Consider the following 26,828-nt stretch of genomic DNA (forward strand, 5'->3'; position numbering starts at 1 on the left):
AGATACCACCTATTCTGCAAACTAAGAATAAGATCTTTGAGGCTGATTGTTATGTCGGAAACTCGGATGTAGCCTATGCAAAGATAAAATATGCTCTTCAAAGATCGCAAGAAAATCAAAAGAGGGCAGCTGATCACCACAGACGTGCTTTGCAATTTGCAAACGGTGATTATGTATTACTGTGTTTGGAAAAGGCAAGGCTGAAAAAGATGAAAGGAGAAGAAAGATTGACCAAAGTTGAGTATGAGATACTATGGGCCCTTCCAGGTGTTGGAGAAGATCAGGGATGTGGTATGTTGGCTGAAATTACCTCCACATTGGCGGATACACAATGCCTTTCATGTCAGTTTGTTGAGGCCTTTTCATGGTGATGTGTCAGAGGATATGTCTGTTGAAATTCAGCCGGAGGTTGAGGAGCTGGATGAGATTTTGGTACCCGAGAAAATTTTGCCACATAAGGAAAGAAAGATGAAAGGTAAAATTTCCAGGAGATACTTAGTGAAATTTCAGAATTATTTACCAATGGATGCCAAATGGATGGAAGAGGATAACTTGGCAGATCATCCTCAATTGTTGCAGCTTTATCTACATCCTTTTGAGTTAGAGCCGACTTTAGTTTGAGCTCCGTAAGGTTTAGCAAAGCAAGGGTCTGGAGTATTGCCTGATGCTCAAGGGAGAGGTAGCACTTCCACTCCTCTGGTTATGGACAGCTCTCGTACGTAGTGGATCTCGGATATATTCAGCATGCATCCAAGGTCTTGCGCTAATAGTATGTTTTCCATGAGGTCACTACTTAGTGTACTAGTCACTATGACATGTATAGAGATAAGTATGAGTTTCAACGGAGCACTGAAACTATACTTTTGCATCAACTTATGATCAATTTGGCATGAATTTTGCCTCAATTTTGAGACAAAATTCTGATCAGTTTCAAATCAATTTTTTGTTAGCTTAAGAACCATTTATGGTCACTTTTGGGATCAGTCTTGTGTCATCTTTGGCATTGATTGATAGTCAATTTTTGCAACGAGTTTGTAATCAGTTTGGGGTCACATTTATTGCAGTTTGTGACCAATTCTCGGATCAGCCAATGATCAGCTTATGATCAAATTATACTCAGTTTTCAATGGTTTACATATGTTTTAATGGACGACAACATATGTTATGATGCCATTGATGTTTTAGCCATGGTTTACGCTTGGCTATGCTATGCTATGATTCAGTTTTGCCACATGAGTTGAGCTCATGAGAAATAGACACGTCACATAATAATCTAGCAATGTTTTTAAGATTCTTTGTGAGTCTTATGTTATGTTATGATTGACTAATAATTTTCAACATGTATTGGGCATATGGAACGGTTGAGCAACAATGCGCAACCTTGTGTTAACTATGATGCCTTGTGGAAATTCCAATCCACTATTTTGCTTTTGATGCATTTGACCATGCAATCGAGGATGATTGCAAGGATTTTAAGAGGGAGGATTGTCATGAGAACATGTATTCTTGAAACCTCACTTAACATGTGGATTCATTTTTAATCGCATGGTTAAGTAAATCTTGCACATGTGAGGCGTAACTAGGTTTAGAGTAAATTTACAAGCCCAGGACTCGAGAAAATCACGGGATGTCAAAGGCAAAAGTTGCTATAAGTTATGCCGCACAAGTACTTGGTGGTATTTGGTGCCAATTGTTAGCCTAGGTCATTCATTTGGCCATAAGTGTCAATTAGTGACACTAGAGAAGTGGTGTTTATAGGTACTTAACGCCAATCTAATGGTCAAAGATGGTGCAAAGACTCGAGAATGAAAGTTGCCTAGCCACTTTAATTATTGGCCAGTCATATTATTTTTTCAGGACACCGAAATAATTATTGCATTAATTTTCAGTATCTAAAAACTAAAAATTAATATTTAATTATTGATAATACTAGAAAAACCATTTGAAAGGCCGCCACTTGTCAAAAATGCCCACGCAAGACTGAAAAACGTCTTTAGAGACTGGAGAGAGGCATTTTAGTATATTCAGCCTGCAAGAGAGGAAGACGAGATGCTGCGTCTGATTTGCAGCCATTGAAGGACCTTCTGAGATAGCCAGGGGTACAACAAGACCAATCAACAAGTGATAGCATCTACAACCTTCCTTAGTTCTTCGCAAAGAAAGTCTGCATTTTCTCTCTCCTCAGCATTCTCTCTCATCTCCCATCCTTTCCACAACCTTGATTCGAAGATTACAGCATTGACATCACCAGAGGCTGAGAAATTTCACATTTCTCTACTATAAAACCCAATCTGCAGTAGGATTCAATAGGGCTGAAGTTGTTTTTAGTCAAATTCAAGTGGAGGGACCAACAAATCAATGAATTCGAGGCATTTTCCATCTCCATCAAAGCAAGTAAAGGCCAATTGACTGCCCGAATCAAAGGGCAAATCAGATTGAAAACTTGCTGGTCATTTTGAACAGCAAGGAAAGTTGGGATACCGAAAGGGATTGGAAGAATCCCATTCTACATCAATTTCTTTAATTAAGTTAAATAAATACCAAAAGGGGTGCCAGTTTTGGAACCAACAAGGTATCCAATGTCAAGATTACATGGTGAAGTGTGCATTTCAGTTGTGTGAATTTGTTAATTGTTGTAAACAGTGCTTAATCAGGTTATTTACCACCCTATCCGAGGAGGAAGGCTGGTTTTAGTTTGCTTGGGTATTGGCCTTTAACATACTCCTTGAAAGATAAATTTAACCCCAAATTTGATATTGGCCAAATGGCCTCTTCAATCTCCTTGAAATTTCTCAATTTTAGCTCTTGGAATTTAAGTCCTACGCACTCAATTCAAAGCATGCATCTGAAGGAAGCTCTCAAAATCCGAATTTCAGCTGTAAATTAAGATTTACAGTAGAGATTTTCCAATATCTCCACATTCGATGACTCAAATGGTTTGCTCAGATAAGTTAGGATGACTAGAGAATGAGAGAAAATGTTGTAGACAAAAATTTCGGAGTTGCATTATGTAAAAGGCTGAAAATTTGTTGTTGCCCTGCTCAAACATCCATACAAGCTACCATCTACAACTTAGGAGAATCAGAAAGGCTACAGCCACCTCCTATGTATCATCATATGCACTAGAAGAGCTTGGGTTGCTGTCACCTACAACTAAAGGGCTCCAAACTATTGTCATCTATTGTAAGAGTAGTCCCTCATGGCTAGAATAGACTTTCACCAACTCCCCAAAACATTTCTCCCACTTACATGCGCAAGTTTTTCCAAGTGACAAACTTCTAATCCCATTTTTTCAACATTATCTAACTCTTAATATTAATTTTCAAAATATATATTTTAAAAATTGATTCAATAGGTATTCTAGGGCTCAAAAAATTAATTTTACCAACCAATAATTGAATTGGCTAGGCCAATTTGTCTCCAAGTATCCCTGAGAAGTTATTGGCCCTTAGACTAGCATTAATTAATTAATTAATGCCTAGTCTCTAATGCCACCATTGACAAACTAATATCTCACGCTCATGAGTGCCACATTGAGAAATAATTAACTTGCATCTCACATGTGAAGTCACAATTGCACATTTCATAAACCTTAAATCAAATGCTAAGTAAAGCAATAAAATTTTATGTTCGCGTGACAATAATCCTAAGTATTTATTAGACTATAATCTAGCATTAATTAATTGCTTAATTTCTAGTTTCTAATGTCACCATTGACATTAGTCACTAATAAAACCTTCCAGGCCAAAATCTAACACCAGGTACCATCAAGGACCTATCAAGGATAACTTATTACAACTTTTGCCTTTAACACCCACTAACTTCTTAAGATCCTTGGCTTGTCATTGTGAAATAACTAACTTACACATCACATGTGCATCTTATATTTAAAATTTTGATTAACACTTAATCAAATGCTTTTGAGATGCAAGCTGCTAGCTATGGAGAAGAGAGAAACAAGAGACAATAGATAGCGACAGTTTGAGATGCAAGCTGCTAGCTATGGAGAAGAAAGAAACAAGAGACAATAGATTGTGACAGTATGTGAGCTGAACGACAATACAACTAAGATTTAGATTTAAAGTTAACCTAACCACACTTCCTTCAACTAACTAGAGTTAGATTTATTTACTCTATAGCCTATTGTCACTCCGTTAATGTCCTTTTGGACACTACGAGTACACACCCCACATTGACATTTTGTTAAGTGTCCATAGTACACAAATTACATTGGACACTACCTAGAAATTGCAAATTCTAACACCCCCCTATAGTGTCAATATGATGAAGTACAAGAAAGATCAATCACCAAAGGATAATAACTTCAAGGACTCTCGAAAAGCCTCAGACTTCTCACATGGTAATGCTTTGGTGAAAAAGTTTGCAATATTTTTCTATGTAAGAACATACATCGAATAAAGCATGTTTCAAATCAGCCTTAAAATCTGCAATTTTATCCTCTCTAGGTTTGGTGACTAGCATATCATCCACATAATGAATCATAACCATGCAATTTCATCCTCTCTAGGTTTGGCGACCAACATAACTTTTTTTTTTGGAATTTGGTAAAAAATGATGGCTATTCGTGTTCTCTCGCAAGATTGTGGCAGTGCTCTTGCTGAGAGAAATTGCAGCATCATGTAGGCATTGTTTCACACCAAAAAGAAAAATAAGTTGAAGACTGCTCAGCTTGATAGATTGGATTTTTGCCATTGTAACTTGTGCTTGATTGAGAATTCAAGTTATACACTTGAGCCAAAGCAAATAAATATAGTAAGATTGACATAGAGAAGGTAAGGGACATTCCTATCATTCCACAGGAGGAGATAGACATTTACAATATGTTATATAATGAGATGCCTACACCTACACATCAAACACGGTCCAGGCGTACATCAGCTAGAGCGAGAGGATCTCAACTTCAACATGGAGTTGCTTCTACCTCTACAACTTCAGTAGCTGATGATGATGATGATGCCTCCTCTTTCTCTAGTAGTAGTACTAGTGCTCTTGCTAATAGCCCTGAGGAGGCCAAGACAGAGATTGCTTTGAACGATGCACAATGACTCTCATCAGTCATTAGATGACACATCATGATATGATGATTCATAGACTTGTACTTTGCAGACTTGCTTATGGTTCAATAGCATTTAGATAACTCACAACTCATCAAATGCTACGATACACCATACACCATACATCATAGTTGTATTTCTTTTCCATGCATTGTTTACTAAGTTACAACTCATTAGTACTCTTTTTTTTGACTCTATATGAGATAATATGAGTCTACAACTATTCATTTTTTAGTGTTCAATCCTGAGTTTACTGTCTATCACAAGTTACAATTTATTGTCTTAAATTCAATCATGATTCGAGTATACTTTAAAATTGTCAAATCTTAATTCTCTTCTATTTCTTATGTTATATTGTTGAGAAATTTAAGTGTTTTGATGTAGAGGTTCAACACTTAAGTGGTGTTATTGCATCGCATATTTTTTTATATTTATGACTATATATATTTTTATTTTTATAGCTATATTTCTTGCATTCCCATTTTACCATTTCAGACTAAGGCCGAAACTCCATTTCACGACTCTGAAACCCGTTTCCTGTTTCGCCATTTCCGAAACTCCTGACAACTGTGATCATAGACACAACTTTAGCAACTATTGTCTAACCATGCCATATGCCTCTAACTATGCCACATGCCCCAAACCTTACTGAAAGTTTCCAATCACCATAAACATCAGATAATATTAAAAATTAGCCCATCACTGTTGCTAGAAACCCATTGGATGCATCCATAACTCATATTTCTGAATTGTTCTAGCTATCAACCATAGAAAAAAACCATAGCTAAAATTGTCAACGGTATTTACTAACATGCTGTTGTCCATGTTCATCACAAATTGATTGTAAAAATTAATTAGTAGCTAATGTAAAAACTCATGCAAAACCAATCTCAAAAGTGACCGTAAACGATTCTCAAACCGATCAAAGAGCCCGAACTAAAGTCAACTAAAACTAAAACGCATCTAGGTAAAGCTGCAACAACTGAGGATGGTCTACCAAGTCATCCTTTTCCATCCACTTTGCATCTATTGGTGAAACAATGTTGAAGCTTCACCGAGAAGCATATGGAGACTTTATCTCCAACTTTACTTGTCTCGAAATCTCCACTAGGTTGTAGGCCTTTCTTCACCTTAAGCATTGCAATGCTTTATACTTTCAAATTATTGCAATTTCAACTTAACTAATGCACAACATTGCATCCAATTGACTAGCCCCTCATGTTCACCCGACATGCTAAGAGCATCAAATGCATTAGGAAACATTGCAATGTGACTGTGCATGGGAATTTGCATACTACCACCCATACCAAGATACATTTTTCCATACACTGCATGAGTTACTAGCTACATTTTCCCTCGTGGCCAACACTACATGGAGCATTTGCATGACCAGCATTAATACTATTGAGTCCGAACACAATGGGCTGCATATATGCATTGCCAAACTTGCCACTTTGTGCCCCAACATCATGCCAACATTGTTACACATGGGGTTACGCATATTACCAGCCATTCCCGGACACATTGGGCCCTGCACACCATGCATTGGTTGTTGCGTACTATAAGGAGTAGTGCCATACATCCCCATATGCGGTCCCTCACCCACCATAGCATAGAAACTAGTTCCACCACCATGCATGCCTTGCTGTCCAAAAAGTATTGGATTGACACTTCCAAGTTGGCCTTGAAAATGCATCAATTGTGTCCACTTGCATCATTTGCTTATGCTCACAACCCACATTTAGGACATCACGTTGATGTATTGGCTCTTCCTTTTGTGCATCTTGTTGTCCCGAAGCTCTTGAAGACGATTTCCTCTTCTTGCCTTTGATATCCTCCTTTAATGGGTTCAAAAAGTGCATGAATTGAGGATCATTTGCCAATTCCATAGACATTTCAGCTATGTTGTCCTAAGTTTATCTTTAAACTAATCATCAAGTTGCTCTTCCTCTTGCTATTCATCAACTTTTAAAGGCCTAGAAGGACTCATCTCTTGTCGAATTTCCTCATTCTCAATTTGTTGCCCATGTTGCGTGCCATGTCCAAGATCAAGCACCTCCACTCCACCAATTTAAAAATTTTGATGACATCCAAGCAATGGAACCATCAGACCAACCTTCCTCCTTGGATACGGTGATAAATAACCTAATTTAACACTAACTATAGTAAGCATAGATTTCACATCAATTAAAGTGCACACATTACCTTAGCAATCTTGGACAATAGATACCCGGTTAGCCCCGAAACTAGCACCCCTTACGATATTTCCTTATCTTATATTGCAAATGGGAGTACAACTAAGATCTTCTAATCTCCTCCACTAATCCAAGTACCTCTTGCTATCAAAATTGACCTGCCAGTCTCCAAAACAATTTGCCCCTTAGTCTGTCTAGGGATTAGTCGTCACCCTGCTCCTTGAAAGACAAATTCAGCCCCAACTTTGAACTACTTGGCTCCCCTCTTCAATCTCACTGAAATTCCTCAATTTCAGCTCCTCGAATTGAAATCCTAGCTCCTCAATCTTGAGCATGCATCTTGAGGCGGTTGCCAAAACCCTAATTTCTACTGTAAATTAGGGTTTACAGAAGAGATTGACTGAAATCTCTTCCTTTGATGGATCAAACTGCTGAAAAATGCTGAGATAACTTGAGAGATGTCAAGGGAATAAGAGACAATGCGATAGAGAGAGAAATTTCAGCGTTTCATCGTAAGAAATGCTAAATAATTGATATTACCTTGCTCAAACAGTCATGCAAGCAGTCACCTACTGCTTAGGACCACTAAAAAAATTGTTGCCCCCACCTATACGCTATCATTTGCATCAAGAGGATCTTGGGTTACTGTCACCTCTCTTAGAGGGCCCCAAACTACTATCACATGTTATAGGACTAATCCCTAGTGGCTGCAAATCACATCAGGACCCTCTCCTTGCTATCCTTCAACAGCCTTCTTCTCTCTCCAACCCCTGAAGACGTTTTCCCCACTTGCATGGGCAAGTTTTGCTGAGTAGCAACCTTTTAATCCCATTTTTCAGTATTATCCAACTTACTAAATTAATTTTCATAATATTGATTTTAAAAATGAATTTAATAATTATTCTAGTACTCAAAAAATTAATTTTACCAACCAGTATTTAAATTGGCTAGTTCAATTTGTCTTCCAAGTATCACTCAACAATTATTGACCCCTAAACTAGCATTAATTAATTAATTAATGCCTAGTCTCTAGTGTCACCCCTAACATTAGTGGCCAATAAATTGATCTAGGCCTAAAACTAACACTAAGTACCACCTAGTACCTATCAGACATAACTTATTAAAACTTTTGCCTTTGGCACCCATTGCATCCTTGAGATCCACGGCATGTTACCATGATATAACTACCATATGCAACACATGTGCTAAGAAACATTGCACATAAAATTATTATCTTAATCGAATGTTATTAGCAACATTAGAGTATCTCAAAATTTCATGCCCCCGTAACAGCATTACGCTCTCTATTATTCAATCAATTTCATAATGCTTCCTCCGTAGAGGGACCTCTTGTTATTCTCTTCTCAAAAGGGGCAACAAGGAGGACAAAAACAAAACCAAATACAAAACCTAAACCAAACTTAAATCCAAAACCAATCTAGTGAGACAAAGGGTACTCCCAATCATTCTTAAAACAGGGTGCAAAATGTACCAAAGAAAAACCAATATTGTTAACATTGTCAAAAGGTTGGCCATTTTAACAATTAGTGTCAATCAAAGGCAAGAGGTACATAACCATAACAAAAGACTAGGACCCCAACCCCTCAGTCTAGTAAACCCTAGCAAGGAAAAGAAGATGGTGGCAACCAAAAACAAGGATAGTGGCTAGATCGTGCCAGGTTTCTTGAGGTGAACATGTTGCACATTCAAGACCTTTGCCGATTTGGCTGAGCAATTTTTTGTACAGTAACCACACTCAAGGTCATAAACTCTCAAACTAGTTTAACGATTACTCATAGCAAGGCACAGCCTAGTGGCCTTTACATGCTGACCCACTTTCTTAGCCATGACATAATAGGGGCCTTCCCCGTCTTAAATTGTCCAAGAATGTCCATCCAACTTGTCAACTAGGGAAACATTACTATTGTAACCAGCCTTCCTTCCATGGATGGGTAGTAAATCCCTAATTACAACTTAATTACATCAGCAAACAATTAATGCAAATCTGAAAATACAAATTTACCTACCGATCTTGGACAATACACATCTGATTGACACCAAAATTGGTGCCCTTTCGGTATTTCTTTAGCTTTATTGAAGAAAAAGTTGATTTACAATGGGATTCTCCCCATCCCCTTCGCAATCCAAACTCCCCTTACTATCCAAAGTGACCAGCAAGTCTTCAATCTATTTTGCCCCTTGATTCAGGCACTTAACTAGCCTTCACCCACTTCATAGACGATGGAAATGCCCCAAATTCAATGGTTGGTTAGTCCTCCACCTATATTTAGCTTAAATTCACCTTCAGCCCTAAAAAATTCAAGTCTTGGAGCTTCCAATTTCTTGCATGCTTTCCGAGGTTGTTGCTAAACCCTAATTTCTACTGTAAATTAGATTTACAGCAGAAAAATTTGCAATTTCTCAGCCTCCAAGGGTCCAAATACTGATTCAGAGCAAGGCTGTGAAATGGCGAGATGAGAGAGAAAGCTGTAGAAAGAGAAAATTCAGAGTTTTGTCGCGAAGAATGACTAAAAATCAATCAAATGCAACCACTGCCCTACCACAACACCTTGTAGATGCAAAGAACTGAAGAAAATCAATCATTTGCTGCTGCTGCCCTGTCTCAACAACTTGTAGGTGCTATCAACTATTGTTGATTGGTCTTCTCTTGCCCCTGGCTGCCTCAGAAGGTCCTCCAATGGCTGCAAATCAGACCAGCAGCGTCTCCTCCCTCTCTCTTCTTATAAGCTAAATACACTAAAAATGCCTCTCTCCAATCTCTAAAGACGTTTTTCAATCTTGCATGGACATTTTCGACAAGTGGCAGCCTTCCCAAATGGTTTTTCCAACATTATCAAATGGTTTTTCCAACATTATCCATAATTAAATATTAATTTTCAGTCTTTAAATACTGAAAATTAATCTAATAATTATTTCGATATCCTAAAAATAATCTTGCTGACCAATAATTAAATTGGCTAGACAACTTCCATTCCCAAGTATCTTTGCACCGTCTTTGACCATCAGATTGGCGTTAAGTACCATTAAATGCAACTTCTCTAGTATCACCAACTAACACTTATGACCAAATGAATGACCTAGGCAACCAACTGGCACAGGATACCACCAAGTACCTGTGTGGCATAACTTATAGTTTTTGCCTTTGACATCCCGTGATTTCCTCGGGTCCCGGCCTCATAAATTTACTCTAACCCCAATTACATCTCACATATGCAACTTTTACTTAACCATGTGATTAAAAATTAATCCACATGTTAAGTGAGGTTTTAAAAATACATGTCCTCATGACAACAGTGCCTTGGAAAATAATCTGACTGGCCAATAATTAAATTGGCTAGGCAACTTCCATTCCCAAGAGTCTCTATGCCATCTTTGACCATCAGATTGGCGTTAGGTACCATTAAACGCCACTTCTTTAGTCTCACCAACAATTGGCACCAAAAACCTATTAATGACCTCGGCCAACAACTGGCACCAGATACCACCAAGTACCTATGCGACATAACTTATAGCAACTTTTACCTTTGACATCCCGTGATTTTCTAGAGTCTCGGGCTCGTAAATTTTACTCTAATCCCAATTACACCTCACATGTGCAACATTTACTTAACCATGTGATTAAAAATTAATCCACATGTTAAGTGAGATTTTAAAAATGCATGTCCTCATGACAACTACACTCCATTTTCTCAATAGACCACACATAAGAGCTAAGGCACCTCTCAAATTGATTCATTTTGATTCTTGCGAGATGACATCCATTGCCCCCCTTAATGGTATATTGTAATTTTTTTTTTTAAAGATGGTTTTTCTAGAAACATGTGGATGTATTTTCTAAAACCTAAATCTGACACTCCACCTATTTCTCATCATGGATGCTCCATGTATATAATCATACCAGTTGTCGAGTAGAATGTATAAGAAGTGAATCTAGTGGTGAGTTTATCTCCCACGAGTTCACCGAGCTTTTGCAAGAGCATGGCCATGCTAGCTCACCTCTACCAACTACTTCTCTCGGAATGAAGTAGTAGAGTGTCGAAACTGAACAACAATGAACATGGCACCCTCTATGTCGTTTGGTTTGCAATAGAGCTTCCTAAGCACCTTTAGGTCAAGGCTATTAACACTTCAGTACACATCCTCAACCAATGCCCAACTATAACAATCTCCTCAGAGGACTCCCTTCAAGGCGATTCTGGCACTCGACCCGTCCATTCCCACTTTAGAATCTTTGTATGTCATGCTTATGCACACACTCTTGATGATAAGATACAAGAGCTCACTCCTCAAACTAATCTCTTGATTTTTGTAGGCTATTCTTTCAAGGCAAAACCTATTGTATGTTCAATCCTCAGATAAATAAGGTAATTGTTCAAAGAGACGCCTTTTAAGAGAGAAATATTATACATAGCATTGCATTGGCCTTTGAGTCGATGCCTCCTACTTCCCCATCCAATATAGTGTTGTCTACTGAGCTGGGTCTACTACTCACTCTCAATCCACCTATAGAGTCTTAAGTACCCACGGCCCCTTTGTAAGACACACTACCTCACTATTACTAGCAAGATTTGGAAATCCTTCCATCGAATTCCACTCTAAAGCACCCTACAGGTTCTTCGTGAATTGCACCTAGTGTTTCCTTTGTATTTGTCCTAACGGCAAATTATATAGCATATCCTGACCCGAACAGTTAGCAAAAAGCATCCCTAATGGCAGGAGGCGAAAAGAAGTGTGCGAGCATTAACCAAAATGAGACTTGACTTTGGTGGATTATCCAAGCCACAAGAAAGTCATCGAGACCATGTGGATTTGAAGGACTAATACAAGACTTACCTTGTAGTGTAAGGTTCTCCACAAATATATAGCATAGATTATTCGGAGACCTTTCCTCCCACTCTGTAACAAATCTTGTATATCAATTATTACCAAGACATATTGGCTCAATGATTCCAAATTAATTTAATGCTCATGTACTGTGAAAGGCGATTTGTATTATTTAAGTTTTTCAAAATATGATTAAACGTTTATCTTTCTATTTCAGGGTAGCCAATGGCCAAAACGTCCTATAATTATACTTGGATCGTCATTGACGAGATATCCAATATATAATGACTAGTTTCAAAAGTGAAATCGGATACTCATGATCGAAAACGAGTCATAAACCAGTGAACCTATATAATGAACTCTCCAAAAGCTAAATTTAAGAACTCCTAAAATTTAGAAGATTACTATTTTTAAAAGTTGCTCAAATTGAAATTTTATTCGCATCAAAGGCTCAAGAATTTTGCAATGAACAATTCTTTCTACAAGAGCTATCTCAAATTCTTAACCATTTAAGAGATTTTTAGAGTAGAAGGTTTGAAAGTTTCTTTCTCTAGAAAAGTGACATGTGGCATCTAAAAGAGAACATGTGTCATTTTGAAAATACAAGTGTCCCTACACTTGTTATTTTTAGCAAACACTTATCACTTGTAGCCTCTACTTTTCACTTTAGAGCACCCAAGCTCCACACCTATATATTGAAGGTCTCTCTTTTCATCTGAAACAAGCTTTTGTGCTGAAATTTCAGCCGCATGCTATGTACTCTCCTATCTATCTCTCATCCAAGAAACAATTTTTACTTAGCTTGACCTAATTCAAGCACTAAAAAAGAGAATCAACTTGCTGCTCGAAGTTTGCAGAAATTAAGATTTCAAAAATCTAGTTTTCACAATTGCAATAAATCAACCCTTGTGTATATGGTTCACGCACTTGGTACCTGTGGTTTTGTTTCAATAAATTTTTGAAAAGGGGGAGGAGCCGGTTTCTCTCTCAGCGTCATCTCTCTCTCTCTCCCTCCCTCCCTCCCTCCCTCCCTCTCTCTCTCTCTCTCTCTCTCCCTCTCTCCCCCCAATTTCATAATGATAATTGATCAAGTTGGTTAGCTTCAAAGTAATGTCATTCTCACGTTTTTCCCCGCACTTCCATTGGTATCGGAGCAAGAACCTCTTCTTTACAAGAACATTTCTGGGTGACAAGATCTTTGGACCCAATTTTTACACCATATCAATAGGCAAAGATGAGTAATTTGGTGAACAACCGGAAGGTTCTCGACACCCTGTATCTACATGCTTCTTTAATTATGAGAAGATACAAAGACACAAGGAATTGAAAGCCGATTCAAAAATTCAAGATTTCATGGAGAGAAGGGCTGAAGCAAAGGTCTTTGAAGACTTCCTTACTGAGAAAGCTCTTGAAATAGATGGTATTACAACTACGAAGGCCTATCTCAATATAAAAGGTATCAATGTTATTGTGCAACCAAGTCTACGAAAGATAATATATCACCTATCATTCGAGGATCCACCCAAGCAGTGACTTCAAAGTCTCATCACACACAAGCTACCTCCTCTTATCCCAAGAATCCCTCCATGGATAAGAGCATGGAGAGAGTCAAATAACTAACTATTTCCATGGTAGCTAATTCTCCAAAGATCCTTTTAGCAAAGGAAAACGATGCTAAAAGAGACTTCAAGCCTAGAGAGGAGAGCGTCAAGTTTGACATTTTCTATGGTAAGAGAGATTCTAACAAAGCACGTGTTTTACTCGGCAATTTAATATAGCTTTTGATGGTAAAGATTATATAGAAAAATCAAAAACTACGATCGTTAAAATGCATATGAAGCATGTTGCTTTAAATTGGTGGCTCAAAGTTGTTCAAGAAAAAAAGTAAACCAAGTCTTGGAAAGAGTTTAAGGAGATATTCAACAAAAAGTTTCTGCCTTCATCCTTTGAAACCAATATACAACAAGAATGGGATGAACTGAAGCAAAGCCATGGAGACAATGTTGAAACATATATCAACACATTTGCAATTGTTTCTCTTAAATTTACATCTCTTAATAATATTAAGTTCCTTCCAATATGGAGATGAGAAAGTTTATCTGTGGATTACATCCGACGGTACGACGAGCTGTCAAGATGACAAAGCCCGATACTTTGCAAGCAACCCAAGATGGGATCCTAGAAGCTGAAGGATTGCATATGCCATGGATGTTTGGTAAAGACTCAAAAAAAAAAAAAAAATCACAATGAACGAAGACCACGATGTGTGACCAAAAGAAGTCAGATAAACAAGAACCAAAACATAAGAATGGAGATACATCACCTTTGTCATCCTAGGAGAAGCTAATATATCAACAATTAGCAGAACATACAAGAGAATGACCATGTTTCTCTTGTGAAGAAAAAGCACATATAGCCGGTCAATGCCCTAATGAGGCATAGAAGGAAAACTAGCCCTAAAAGACAACTCAAGCAAATGTTGTATCTAAGGAATACTTGCAATATGATAAAATTCCATCAAAGGAAATGAAGCTTTTTATGGCTTTGAATAAGATTGCTAATCAATCTGTTCTCATTCATTTTGATATAGAGACTCTATATCATTATATCCATCCTCAAATTGTTGAAGCTATTTGTCGAGATCTTTCTTTGTAGAATTTGATACTTCAAGAGACTGCATTGGTACAATCTTAAACCAAGAAGATCATACATGTGCTTATGCAAGCAACAAAAGATTACAAAATGCAGAAAGAAATGCTACTACCTATGAAAAGGAGTTAATGGCTATCGTTCAAGCTTCAAAAGATTGAAAACACTATCTTTTCGATGGATAATTTCTCATCAAGACACACCATGATAGTTTGAGACATTTTCTCAACCAACCAAAGATTTCTGAAAAGCATATTCGATGGGCCAATTATTTAGCTCAATTTAACTTTCAAATACTACACATTCCTGGAAAGTAAAACAAGATAGTCAATGCCTTGTCAATAAGATCTCAAATTCATGCAGTGTCCATGATTTATCATACAAATTTCACGTGTATAAGGAACATGTATGCTTCTGATGAAAATTTTAAAATCATTTGGAAGAGTTTACAACTTGGTAAAAGTATAAACTCTTATCTTATGAAAGTTGGATTTCTTTTAATGGAAAATAAGTTATGTGTTACTAAAGATATTAGGCCGAAAGTAATGGAAGAATATCATGCAACTCCTTGTATGGCTCATCGTGATATTGTGGCCACAACCAAGACACTTGAAATGTATTTCTTTTGGCTAAGCCTTCGACGAGACATTGAGCAATTTATCAAAGAATGACTTGTGTACCAAAAGATTAAGTTTAATTTCTGAAAGCCTACAGAGGGCAGCTTTTACAACCATTACCAATTTCGACCCAACCTTGGGAAAACATTGCTATAGATTTTATTTTTGGCTTGCCAGAATTAGCAAACGACAATGATAGCATATGAACTATTATTCACAAGTTTTGTAAGCATACTCATTTTATTCCAATCAGTAAGACTATGAAGTCTCAACATATCGCTAGAATATTGATTCAACAAATCTTTAAGTATCATGGGTTACCACAATCCATTGTCGGTGATATAGATCTATGAATCACTAATCTCCTTTAGTGAGCTCTTTTTAAAAATTTGGATACAAAGCTTACCTTTCCTTTTTTTTATCATTCTCAAATAGATAGTCAAAGTGAGATAGTCAATCTCACAATATTGGATATGTTGAAGTGCTATTGCCATGAAGCTAACCAAAAATGAAAAAAGTATTTGTCTTTGATAAAATATGTCTATAACAACACAGTTCATATTTCTATAGGTAAAGCACCATTTAAGATTATATATGAAAAACCACTTTTATTATCTATTCTCAAAATCAAGGAGATGATATTTCATGCCGATGAGTTCGTTTGTAATGTGAATATAACATTTGCCTAAGTTAAACGAGCGATCCAAAGATCTCAAGAAAAACAAAAGAAAGTAAAAGATAAGTATCGAAGACAAATGATTTTACAAGAAGGAGATTGCATGTGATTGACATTTAACAAAGCTCATCTAAGAAACTCTAACAAGCCTTCATCCCAAGTCACTAATCTCACAACAACAAATTATGGATCATTTCAAGGCACTGAAAAGATTAATGATATTTGTTACGAGTTATAACTTCTAGAATATTGAAAATTTCACAATACTTTTTATATCCATCTTCTGAGGCCTTGTAAAGGACATCACCGTTCGAACCTATAATAGAGGATCCACCTGAAGTAGATGAATAAGTGGAGATACTTCATCTAGAGCAAATAGTCTTTTATATAATCAAAAAACGACGAAGAAATATTTTTTTAAAAATTCTTTTGAAATTTAAAAATTACTCTTATTTACATTATAAATGGATACTATAAGAGTATTTTAAAGACTATCCAAAAATACTTGCAATTTATAAAGAAGCTATACAATCAGAAATACTTCAAGCAACATCTTGAGGAAAGACAGATTTCGAGAGGAAGAGAGGTAACAAACATTTTCTATATTAATTATTACCACGACATATTGGCTCAAATGATTTCAAATTAATTTGATGCTTATGTACTAGTTTCAAAGGCGATTTGTATTATTTAAGTATTTCAAAATACGATTAAATGTTCATCTTTCTATTAAAAGTAGCAAATAGCTAGAATACCCTATAATTATACTTCATTCATCATTAACAAGATCTCCAAGAGAAATAAAAAAATTTAGTCGAGCGGTCAGATTAGCCAGAAGGATCAGATAACTAAGACTTTTACACTCAGATAGTCACATTGATTAAAAACATATATGATTAAATGTTCATATTTTAATTTAAGGGTGACAAATGGCTAGAATGCCCTATAACTATACTTCGATCGTCATTGATGAGATCCCCAAGAGAAAAAAAAATTTAGTCGAGCGGTCAGATTGACCAAAAAGATCAGATGACTAAGACTTTTGCACTCAAAAAGTCGCATTGACTAGAAGTCTATATAATGAGTGGTTTCAGAAAGTAAAATCAGATACTCATGATCAAAGAAACAAATCATAAACCGGTGAATCCATATAATGAAGCTTTCCAAAAGCTAATGTGGCAACTCGTAAAATTTAGGAGATTACTGTTTTTGAAAATTGCTTAAATGGAAATTTTGTTTACATCAAGGGCTTCAAAATTTTGCAAGTAACAATTTTGTCTTCACCAGCTATCTCAAAATCTTAACCATTAGAGAGATTTTAGAGTATAAGATTTGAAAGCTTCTTTCTTTAGAAAAGTGACATGTGGTTTCGAAAATAAAACATGTGATATTTCGAAAAGATGTATCCCTACACTTCTCATTTTCAGTAAATATTTCCTATGTATAGCCTCTACTTTCCACATTTGAGCACCCAAGCCCCACATCTATATATTGGAGGTCTCTCTTTTCATTGAAATAAGCTCTCATACTAAATTTCAAGCTCTACTTTGTATTCTCATTGAACTAATCCAAGCACTAAAGAAAAAAAATCAGCTTATTACCCTTAGTTTCCTGAAATTAGAGATCCTAATTTTCAGAATTGCAGCAAATCAACTCTTTTGTAGATGGTTTGGACACTTTTGGTATCCATGGTCTATTTCAATAAATTTCTATATAGGGGGAGAACATGGTGTCCTCTCTCCCCCTCTCTCTCTCTCTCTCTCTCTCTCTCTCTCTCTCTCTCTCTCTCTCAATTCTCATGGTGATAATTGATAGAGTTGGTTAAGTTCAAAGTATTCTCATCCTCACATTCGTTTCCAGCACTTACAGGAAACTTAGTAATCTTATCCTATCAGCGTATGATCAGCCACCTCTCTCGAGCAGAATTGGCTTATTTTAACTGATGCTTGTTGTAGCAACCCGTCTCATATCTCCTCACTCTCGTCAAGCTTCAAAATGGATGGAATGACCCTCAACCAACTATGAAGAAAACTATGCAGTAGCTGCTAGAATTTGAACCAAGGAAACACAGAGTGTACGACCATAACAAAAGCACAACAATACAAATATAGATGTGCAAAACTCAAACCTTAAAAGCAAAACTCAAAACTCATATACAAAAACAAACACAAGTAGGAGGAGAGAAAAAGAACACAACTTTGTAGTAAATAAAAACTATAAATGAATAAAAAGTGTATAGGGTATCCAAGGGCAGAGCAATAGGGTCAAAGTGACATCCACCAGAGACAAATCCCAAGTACTCTAAGTATTAAGAGTCCTAGCATAACCAAGATGACCCGAAAATGTGGAGAATCGTGAGCTTCCCATATTATTTTTCTTTTGAGTTCCTAACTTGCAGAAATACATAGTCTTGTCATGAAATAGGCAAGCTCCTCCTTTATGGAAAAATCTTGATACTTAGTCTTGAGTTTTGGATTTGAATCCTTAACGAAAACCTCTCTTAATAATCTCTAATAGCTTGGGTGCTTCACTGCCTCCTCTTTAGCCATTTCTATGAGAGGATACTCGGCATTGAAATCATTGTAGCAAGAGTTCCAACCCTAGAGAGTTCCTCTAGAATTAGGGCATAGGGCATTAAGAAATGATTAGTCAGAGATGAGAGAGTGCTAAGTAATAAAGGGCAGCAGGTTGGTCACCAAAACAAGACACTTGGAAGCTAGGAGTGTTAAATAATGAAGGGCAGCACAGTGGTCACCAGAACATAATAGTTAGAGGCTGAAATCTAGTAAGGGCAGCAGTGCACTACCAAAGAAGGCTAAAATTCGATCAGCTGAGGCAAAGTTTTATCAAGCAACAACACGAGAGACGTTTGTTGATGTAGACAGCCTGCTCAACAGCAAAAACACAAGTATTGCAACGGTTGCCTAGTGGGAGAGATGGCAGCAACTTGTCACCTGGCACCAGATGCTGAAAATATGAGCTAATTAGGTGCTATGATGACATGGTGGATGGAGACCTCCAAACAACACCGTGATGGCTGAAAATAGACAGCCTAGAGCTGGATAGTGATGGGCTAGAATTGGTGATGGCTGGACAACAAATGACAAGTGGTTGTGGCTGAAATCTGTACGGTAGAGTGAGAAACATGCACAAAAGGATAAAGATTGAATCGGGGCAGCCTGTCTATTTATAGTTATGGATGGACCCTCCCAAATTAGGGTTTCAATAAAACACTCTCGAATCGCGAACCATTTCTGCATTTTTCATTAAATAAGTATGTTTTGGGGCTATTTAAGAGAGTAATCATCATGTAATGCACTTCTTTGCTCAACGTTCCCTCTCAAGCCCAAAACAGGTCTGGAAAGAAAGGTCAACCCATGTTTGCCCAAGGCGTCCCATCCCAAAGTAGCAAGGGTATTGGACAAAGGGATGCACGGTGGCTACCCACCGGCATACTAAGAATACAAAGGCGATGGTTATCTTACCAAGAGAGTCCAAGTGGTCACCCAAGAGAGAACGGCGTCAAAAAAAGAGTACGGATCGGCTTCCCAATGGCCTACCAAGTCCTGCATTGGCAAAAGGAACCATATTGAACTTTATTTTGTTGTTTTTTTTCAATTAAAAATTGTGTGTTAAGAGATTATTTGCAGTTGATTAATCAAGTAACTATACCATACAAGACAGAGAATGAGTAGAAGTGGTTAGGTCCAACCTATCACAAAACAAACAAGCTATCCATCCACTCGAGGGTATCAATGAAGAGTGAAGGTGATGAAGTAACCGTGGTGTGGCGTGCTAACCGCCGATGGAAACAGCTTAGGATCCATCTAGTGATACTTTGCATAGTGAATATGCTACATCATGTGAAATGCACATGCAGCAGGTGCCAGTTGGACAATGTCCCTCACGGGCAAACTGTTCACTTGCCCAAGCCCCCTTTCCAAAGATAATGAAATCATGCAATGCAAACGGAGGAGATACAATAGGGCATGAAACGCCAATGTTGAGAGACAAGTACCAAAACCTATAGAATACCAAGAAACATAGGAAACCCCTCTCAACTTTGGATGTCAATGCCAAAGAAGGAAGAGGAGCCAAATGTCGGTCTTCATGTGGTACCAAGAACCATGATGTAAGGAAGCATCCCAATTGGAAGAACAAGATAGAAAGCACCGCCATGATAGCATCAAGAGAGATGTCATAATTTAATCCTTATCCTCTTGACCTCCTCCGAAGAGGAGGTTCATATGAGGATATTCGGTTCCTATGTTTATGCTAAATAGAGTTTGTATAATCGCACCGTCCGGTTATTCAATGACGGCATTCCCTTGCATGAGTATCACACAGTTTTAGAAATATTATCAATAGAAATATTACATATCTTGTATTGTTTAAATATAGATAAAGCCTCAGACTTGTGTCGAAGAAGATAGACATGTGTGTACCGTGAGAAATCATCAATGAAAGTTATAAAATATCGATATTGAGACTTTGAGGTAGGAAAAGGACCGCAAATATCGGTATGAACCAAATCCAAGAGAGCACAGGAATGTGATGAAGTAGAAGTGTGGAAAGGCGAACGATGGTGTTTTCCAAGTGCACAGTACTCACATATTCCCATACGTGGATGAGATTTAAGATCCATACCTTGCACAAGACCATGATGATGAAGATCAAGAATTTTGGCAAACTCGGAGTGTGCAAATCGTTGATGCCATAATTTGCAATGTGCATCTCCAGGGGCAGTAACAACATTTGCAACTGTATCGTTCAATGATAGCTCAAATAGATTACCATGAAGCCACTGCTATAGTATGCCCGTCTTTCTCTATACGACATTGATTATGATCAAAGCCAACAAACAAACCAAGATCAACTAGACGAGCAACAGAAAGAAGATCTCTTTGCAAATCTGGAACATGAAGAACTCTTAATATTCTAGTGGATGAAATAGTCCCCAGATATAAATCACCCACTCCTTTGACTTGACAACTCGTATCATCCGCAAGGTAAACAAACTTCTTGATAGGAAGAGAATGATAATTGTGAAGCCACTGCGATTGGTATGTCATGTTTCCAGTGGCACCTAAATCAACGATGAATAGAGAACCATCATGAACATGAAGTACCTTTTCTAGAGAGATATCATGATGGACGGAATTGAGCTCCTGATGAGCATGATCATCATCAGTTGTAGTTTGTTGAACAATATAAGCTCGAGAACGTTCTTCATCATATCTGCATTTATAACAATGACGAGATGGATGATCTGTATGTGCACAATAATCACAAGGAGGAAAACTTTTGGGCGAGCGAGGTTGCTTTGTAGTAACTCCATGCTCCTCATCATATTGACGTGCCGAGCAATAAGAAGCCACATGGCCTTTCTTATCACAATAAGAGCAATGTTTGTTAGGATAAGCAAAATGAGAAGATTTACTACCTTGATTAGGGCGTCCACCCTGCTGAAAACGTGAAGCGTGACGCTTGCGAGCAATAAAAGTAGCATCAAAATCCCTTCGTTCGCGAGTGACCAAAACAGCATCAGATTTTTTCAAATGATGCTCATGACGTTGAGAATATTCAATAAGAGATATACATGCTTTGTCAAAGTGGATATCATCCTTGTTAGACAAAATATTGATGACATTGTCATATAAAGGATCTTTGATGGTATGAAGAAGTTGAGTAACAATCTGATTTTTAGTAACAGGAGCGCCGGCAGCACCAAGCTGATTGATAATATCTTTAAAAGCCTTGATATGAGAGTGCATAGAAGTACCAACCTTATATTGAAGATTCTTCAAACAAGTTTGGAGATATAAAATTTTGGTGACCGATTTCTTGTCAGACGTTGAGATAAGATACTTCCAAATAGCATGAGAGGTTTCCAGATGAAAGACATCCAATATAAGTGAGTCACGAAGTGCAGACAATATATAACGAGGAGCCGCTTTGTCATGACGAATCCAATCACTATGATCAATTTTCCATTGTTCAAATAATGGACCATCATTAATCACAGAATTGTTATTCATCACATCAATAGGTTGAACTGGGCAAGACAGGTCGCCCAAAACAATATCAAATAATTGTATAAATTTGTTTCAAAGTTGATTAAATCATGTTGTACTTGCCAGATATATTCATCAGTGAAGCACAAAGATTGTTGGTAGCCAACTTATCCTTTATCAACTCATTATAAGTGGGTGGTTGATTTTTTTACCATGCCTACAAGACTTTGGCAGATGAGATATATCGTGCTTGTGCACACATATTTGACTAATTAGGTGGAAGAGAGAGCCTTGAGCATTAAGACAACAAGTGCATGCAAATTTATATTGGAAAAAGTCTTGTCACTATGGCTATATAGGTAAGATCAGTGTAGATAGAGGGGAGCTTGATGCAAATGAGGCTCATTACTTCTTCTCTTAATAGGGTATCAAGATTGCATTGACATCAACATATAATTTAGAGGGAAATGGAAAAAGTGGCAGGGAACATCCTCCTATATCAAGGCATTGGCAAAGTCATCTACAAAAAGAATGAAAGAGTGGCCATGGTTATTGCCATATGCATAATGAGCTAACCGTATGACACATAGTGCAATAACCTCAGAAGGGGAAGCCTCTGTGTTGGAAAAATAGCAAAACTCCTAGGATGATGAAACTATGAATTGAATGACACACATCCCAAGTCTCTAGCCTAGGTAGAACTGATGCAAACCTACATATTAGCCCTACACTGAAAACAAAACCCTACAAAAGAGATGAAGATCTACAAGCACAGGAATCAACTTCAAACGACAAAACAAAGGAAAATGAAAAACTAACCGAAGAAACAATGCAAGGATGCAAATGTGTGTGTGTGTGTGTGTGTGTGTGTGTGTGTGTGTGTGTGTGAATGCAACGGAAAAACATAAGAATGAAAATCTAAGGACAACACTCTATGGGCCCAATGCATGTCTTTGCCACCCAATAAAAAACCTAGAGAGGTGGGGAGGCAGTCCTAAAGGGAGGTGGATGCGTAAAGAGCAATGGGATCAATACTCACAATCCAATCAGTCAGTCCCTCAAGAGTATAGAAAAAAACTTTCCACTGAGGTTGTCCACATACTACACATCCAACAACTTAGCAGCTGCTAGGTCCGAAGGAGCAGATGTGACAATAGCAAGATGCCTAGCCCTAATGGAGGCAATCGCAACGATTTGTTGAGGTATCTTAGGAGGAAGAACATAGGCCTGGGTACGACACTCCTTGTCCAAATGACCCGATCTCGAGCAATGTAGGCAAAACCTATTCTTCTTAGGAAGTTGTTGCCAAATGGGTTTTGTTTCTTTGGTTCCTTCTGAAGAAGGGGAATCCATGGTGGAGAGAGAGGGGCACATGGAGTAGAGAATGGGAATCCCTACATAGGAGTGACCCACATAAAGTGTGATGACACAATATAAGCAGAGGATGGAAATCCTTGAATCTGAGAGCTCAAAGAATGCTCATCACAGCAGCCCCAAGGAGAAATGATGTGCTCACTGGCAAGAACGTGAAGGGAACCATGTTAAAAAGTGGGATTCCCTATAACGAAGCCCCATGGTGCAAAGAGGCGATAAGAGTGAGTGGATGGTGTTAAAGGGTAGCATATCCTATAGCAATGCATCGTGATGTGAACTAGTAGAACAGTGTATGGAATGGAGAATGAGAATGTGTTAAGAGTGGAAACTAGAGTTTCAACTCCCAATGTAGAGAATACCCATGTGGAGTGTAATCCAAGGTTTTGGAATGAAAAAGAAAGAAATATAATATGAGACTAAAATCTAGAACAAGGAAACCAAATAAGGTGAAGGTGAAGGTAAAGGTGGGGTGTCGTCTTCCTCGCGGAGTCCATAATGCCTCCTCACAATTTCCAGTGATGGAGAAGCCTAATAAGACATCATGGGATCCCAAGAAAAAGGTGACTAAGACATTGTGATTTGGTTATGAGTCGTTCGTGTGCCTCGCACAAAACCTAGCACTCCACAATATTCGCATGATAATCTTTACAAGAGCATCGACTCTCATACCATGTGAAGAAAACTATGGAGTAGTTGCTAGGGTTTGCACTAAGGAAACACAAGAGTGTATGACCACGAGAGAAACACAACAATATAGACACAAACGTGCAAAACTCAAAACTCAAACACAAAAATAAATAAAAGTAGGAGGTGAGAGAAAGAACACAACTCTCAAGTAAATGAAAAATGTAAATGGATGAAAAGCATGCAGAGTACTCAAGGGTAGAGCACATCAATAGTGTCCAAGAGTCATGTCCATCGGAGACGAATCCCAAGTATTGTAACCACCACTTGGAGATGAGAGTGCTGAATAATGAAGGGCATCATGCTGGTCACCAAAACACAACAATCACAGGCTGAAATCTAGCAAACGCATCAGTGTACCACTAGAGAAACCTAAAGACTGATCACCCAAGGCAGAGAACTATCAGGAAACAATAGGAGAGTTTTTTGCTAATGTAGGCAGCCTATTGGACAGCAAAAACACAAGTATTTCAACAGTCACCTGGTGGGAGAGAAGGCAATATCCTATCACCTAGAACCAGATGCTGAAAACACAAGTTGTTTGGGTGCTATGATGATGCAGCAAATGGAGACCTCCAAACAAAAGGGTAATGGCTGGAAACGGCCGCGCCTAGGGCTCGATAGTGATGGGCTGCAATCGGTGATGGCTCGACAGTAAAATCTGCACCATAGAGTGAGAAATTTGCACAAAAGGATGAAGACTGAATGGGGGCAGCCTATGTATTTATAGATGTGGATGAACCCTCCCAAATTAGGACTTCATTGAAACTCTCTCAAAGCATACACAATTTCTGCATTTTTCATTAAATAAGCATGATTTGGGGATGTTTAAGAGGCTACTTAGAATGTAATGCATTTCTTAGCTCAACACCAATCCCCAAATAGCCTTCTCTTAGCTTGCATGGGTAAATTTGACAAGTGGCAACCTCTTTTGCCACTTGGCAGCATTCTAATTGTAATTTTCAACTTTAATTATTTTGTTTTCAGAATTTAGATTCTGATAATTAAAGACCCTGCCCAAGAACTAGCTAGTGCACATTCACAATTAACATGCTAGTCCTCATGGGACATTCAATGGTCCCAATGGTAATTGGCCTTGGCCTAGCATTAATTTATTAATTAATCATTAATGCATGTCCCACAATGTCACACTCGACATTAAATGGCCCAATCAACGGCCTAGATCTAAACTAACACCAAGTACCCACAAGTACTTGTCTAGCATACCTTTATACAGCTTTTGCCAATGTCACCCAATGTTCACTTGGGGTTACTTAGGTTGTCACCATGACTTCACTGACTTGCAGTTCATATATGCACAACTTAATAATACCAAAGCTAAGCATTAAAGATACACATCCTCCTAACAATTGCTCCTCTTATAATAATAATGACACCAAGGCATCAAAAGTGTATGCATCAGCATCTCCTTTTGCACACAAGCAAAGTGTAGCGGCAAAACTCTAATAAGACTCAAGTAGGCCAACCAAGACTGTAGAAACAAGAAAAACATTAGGAATCATCTCATCAATGTTTGCAAGCTGCTTTGTTATATCCTTTACTCATGTAACGTGGACATCCGCTGAATCACCCTCTATCACGTGCTCCATCTCAAGCTGGTTACACAAGTAGGCTACACAAGCCGATTTCTGCACCTAATACAAAGAAGCAAGTTTATCCCAAGCATCATTGGCCATGTTGCATGACCAAATGTGTGGAATAACCTACCTCTTGATAAGAATCAAAGCATGTGTTTGGGCATCTCTCACGCACCTTCAGCCCTACTTGACTACCAAGAATCTCTTGTCATGCAGATCATCTCAGCCTGCTCATCACTTGACTAAAACCAGCTGAGTTTTAAACGCCGGCTACAGCCATGTTATTTGTCTGTGAAGTTGCCTATACATGTTCCCAATCTGATGCAGCTTGCCAGTTGACAACTGCAAATTGCCTCCTACAACTGTCCCCAAGACTCAATGTGACACAGTCTGCCAGCCTCCAAATCATTGCTTGTTCTGTCCCATCAAGTGCAGTCCAGAAGGAAAACCATGGCACCCCCCCCCCCCCCCCTCCCCCTCAAAAAACCCCACTCCATACAAGCCCCACCCACGACATGGCACACCCCCCCCCCAACGACACGGCTCATCCCCCCCTTAAAAAACCCTGCTCCACCCGCCCCACCTCACCTCACCTCAAAAAACCCCACTCCTTTTCTTTCTTGAATCTTCTCTATTCTTCTTTTCTTTCTCTCTATTCTTTTCTTTCTCTCACAGAAAGACTCTAAGAGAAAAGATTAAATATTAAAATTTTAAACTAACAAGTTTAAAAACTCTCTCTCCTTCCGTCTCCCTCTCTCATCATTCAAATCTCATCCATCCCTCTCTCTCATATACACACAATGAATGGCACAATGCAACCATCCTCTCCCCCACCCTACAAATTAGAGAATTTGAAATCTCTCTCTCTCTCTCTCTCTCTCTCTCTCTCTCTCTCTCTCTCTCTCTCAACCCTAAGCCCCAAAACACTCTTGCCTTTCTATAAAAATCTCCCCTCCCCACCATCTCATTCATCCTTTCAAGTTCACCCCTCCTCCTCCTTTCAAGCTCTCCATCCTTCCTACTCTCAAGCTCTCCTCGAGTCCTCCCTTAACCTCTCAACCCTTCCAACCTCCTCCTCCATCAAGCTCTAGCCTCTCTCTA

General features: G+C 38.2%; 1 protein-coding gene across 7 annotated transcripts in view; it reads right to left on the reverse strand.

Moving 5' to 3' along the window:
• The window catches only part of LOC148015611 (calcineurin B-like protein 3), a 101,356-nt gene that overhangs the window by 43,761 nt on the left and 30,767 nt on the right, over positions 1-26,828 (reverse strand). The gene's annotated exons all lie outside the window — the stretch shown is intronic.

Source organism: Lygodium microphyllum, chromosome 24 (genome assembly GCF_053477565.2).
Source record: "Lygodium microphyllum isolate KBCC chromosome 24, Lygodium_microphyllum_v1.1.10, whole genome shotgun sequence".
Classification (NCBI taxonomy): Eukaryota; Viridiplantae; Streptophyta; class Polypodiopsida; order Schizaeales; family Lygodiaceae; genus Lygodium; species Lygodium microphyllum.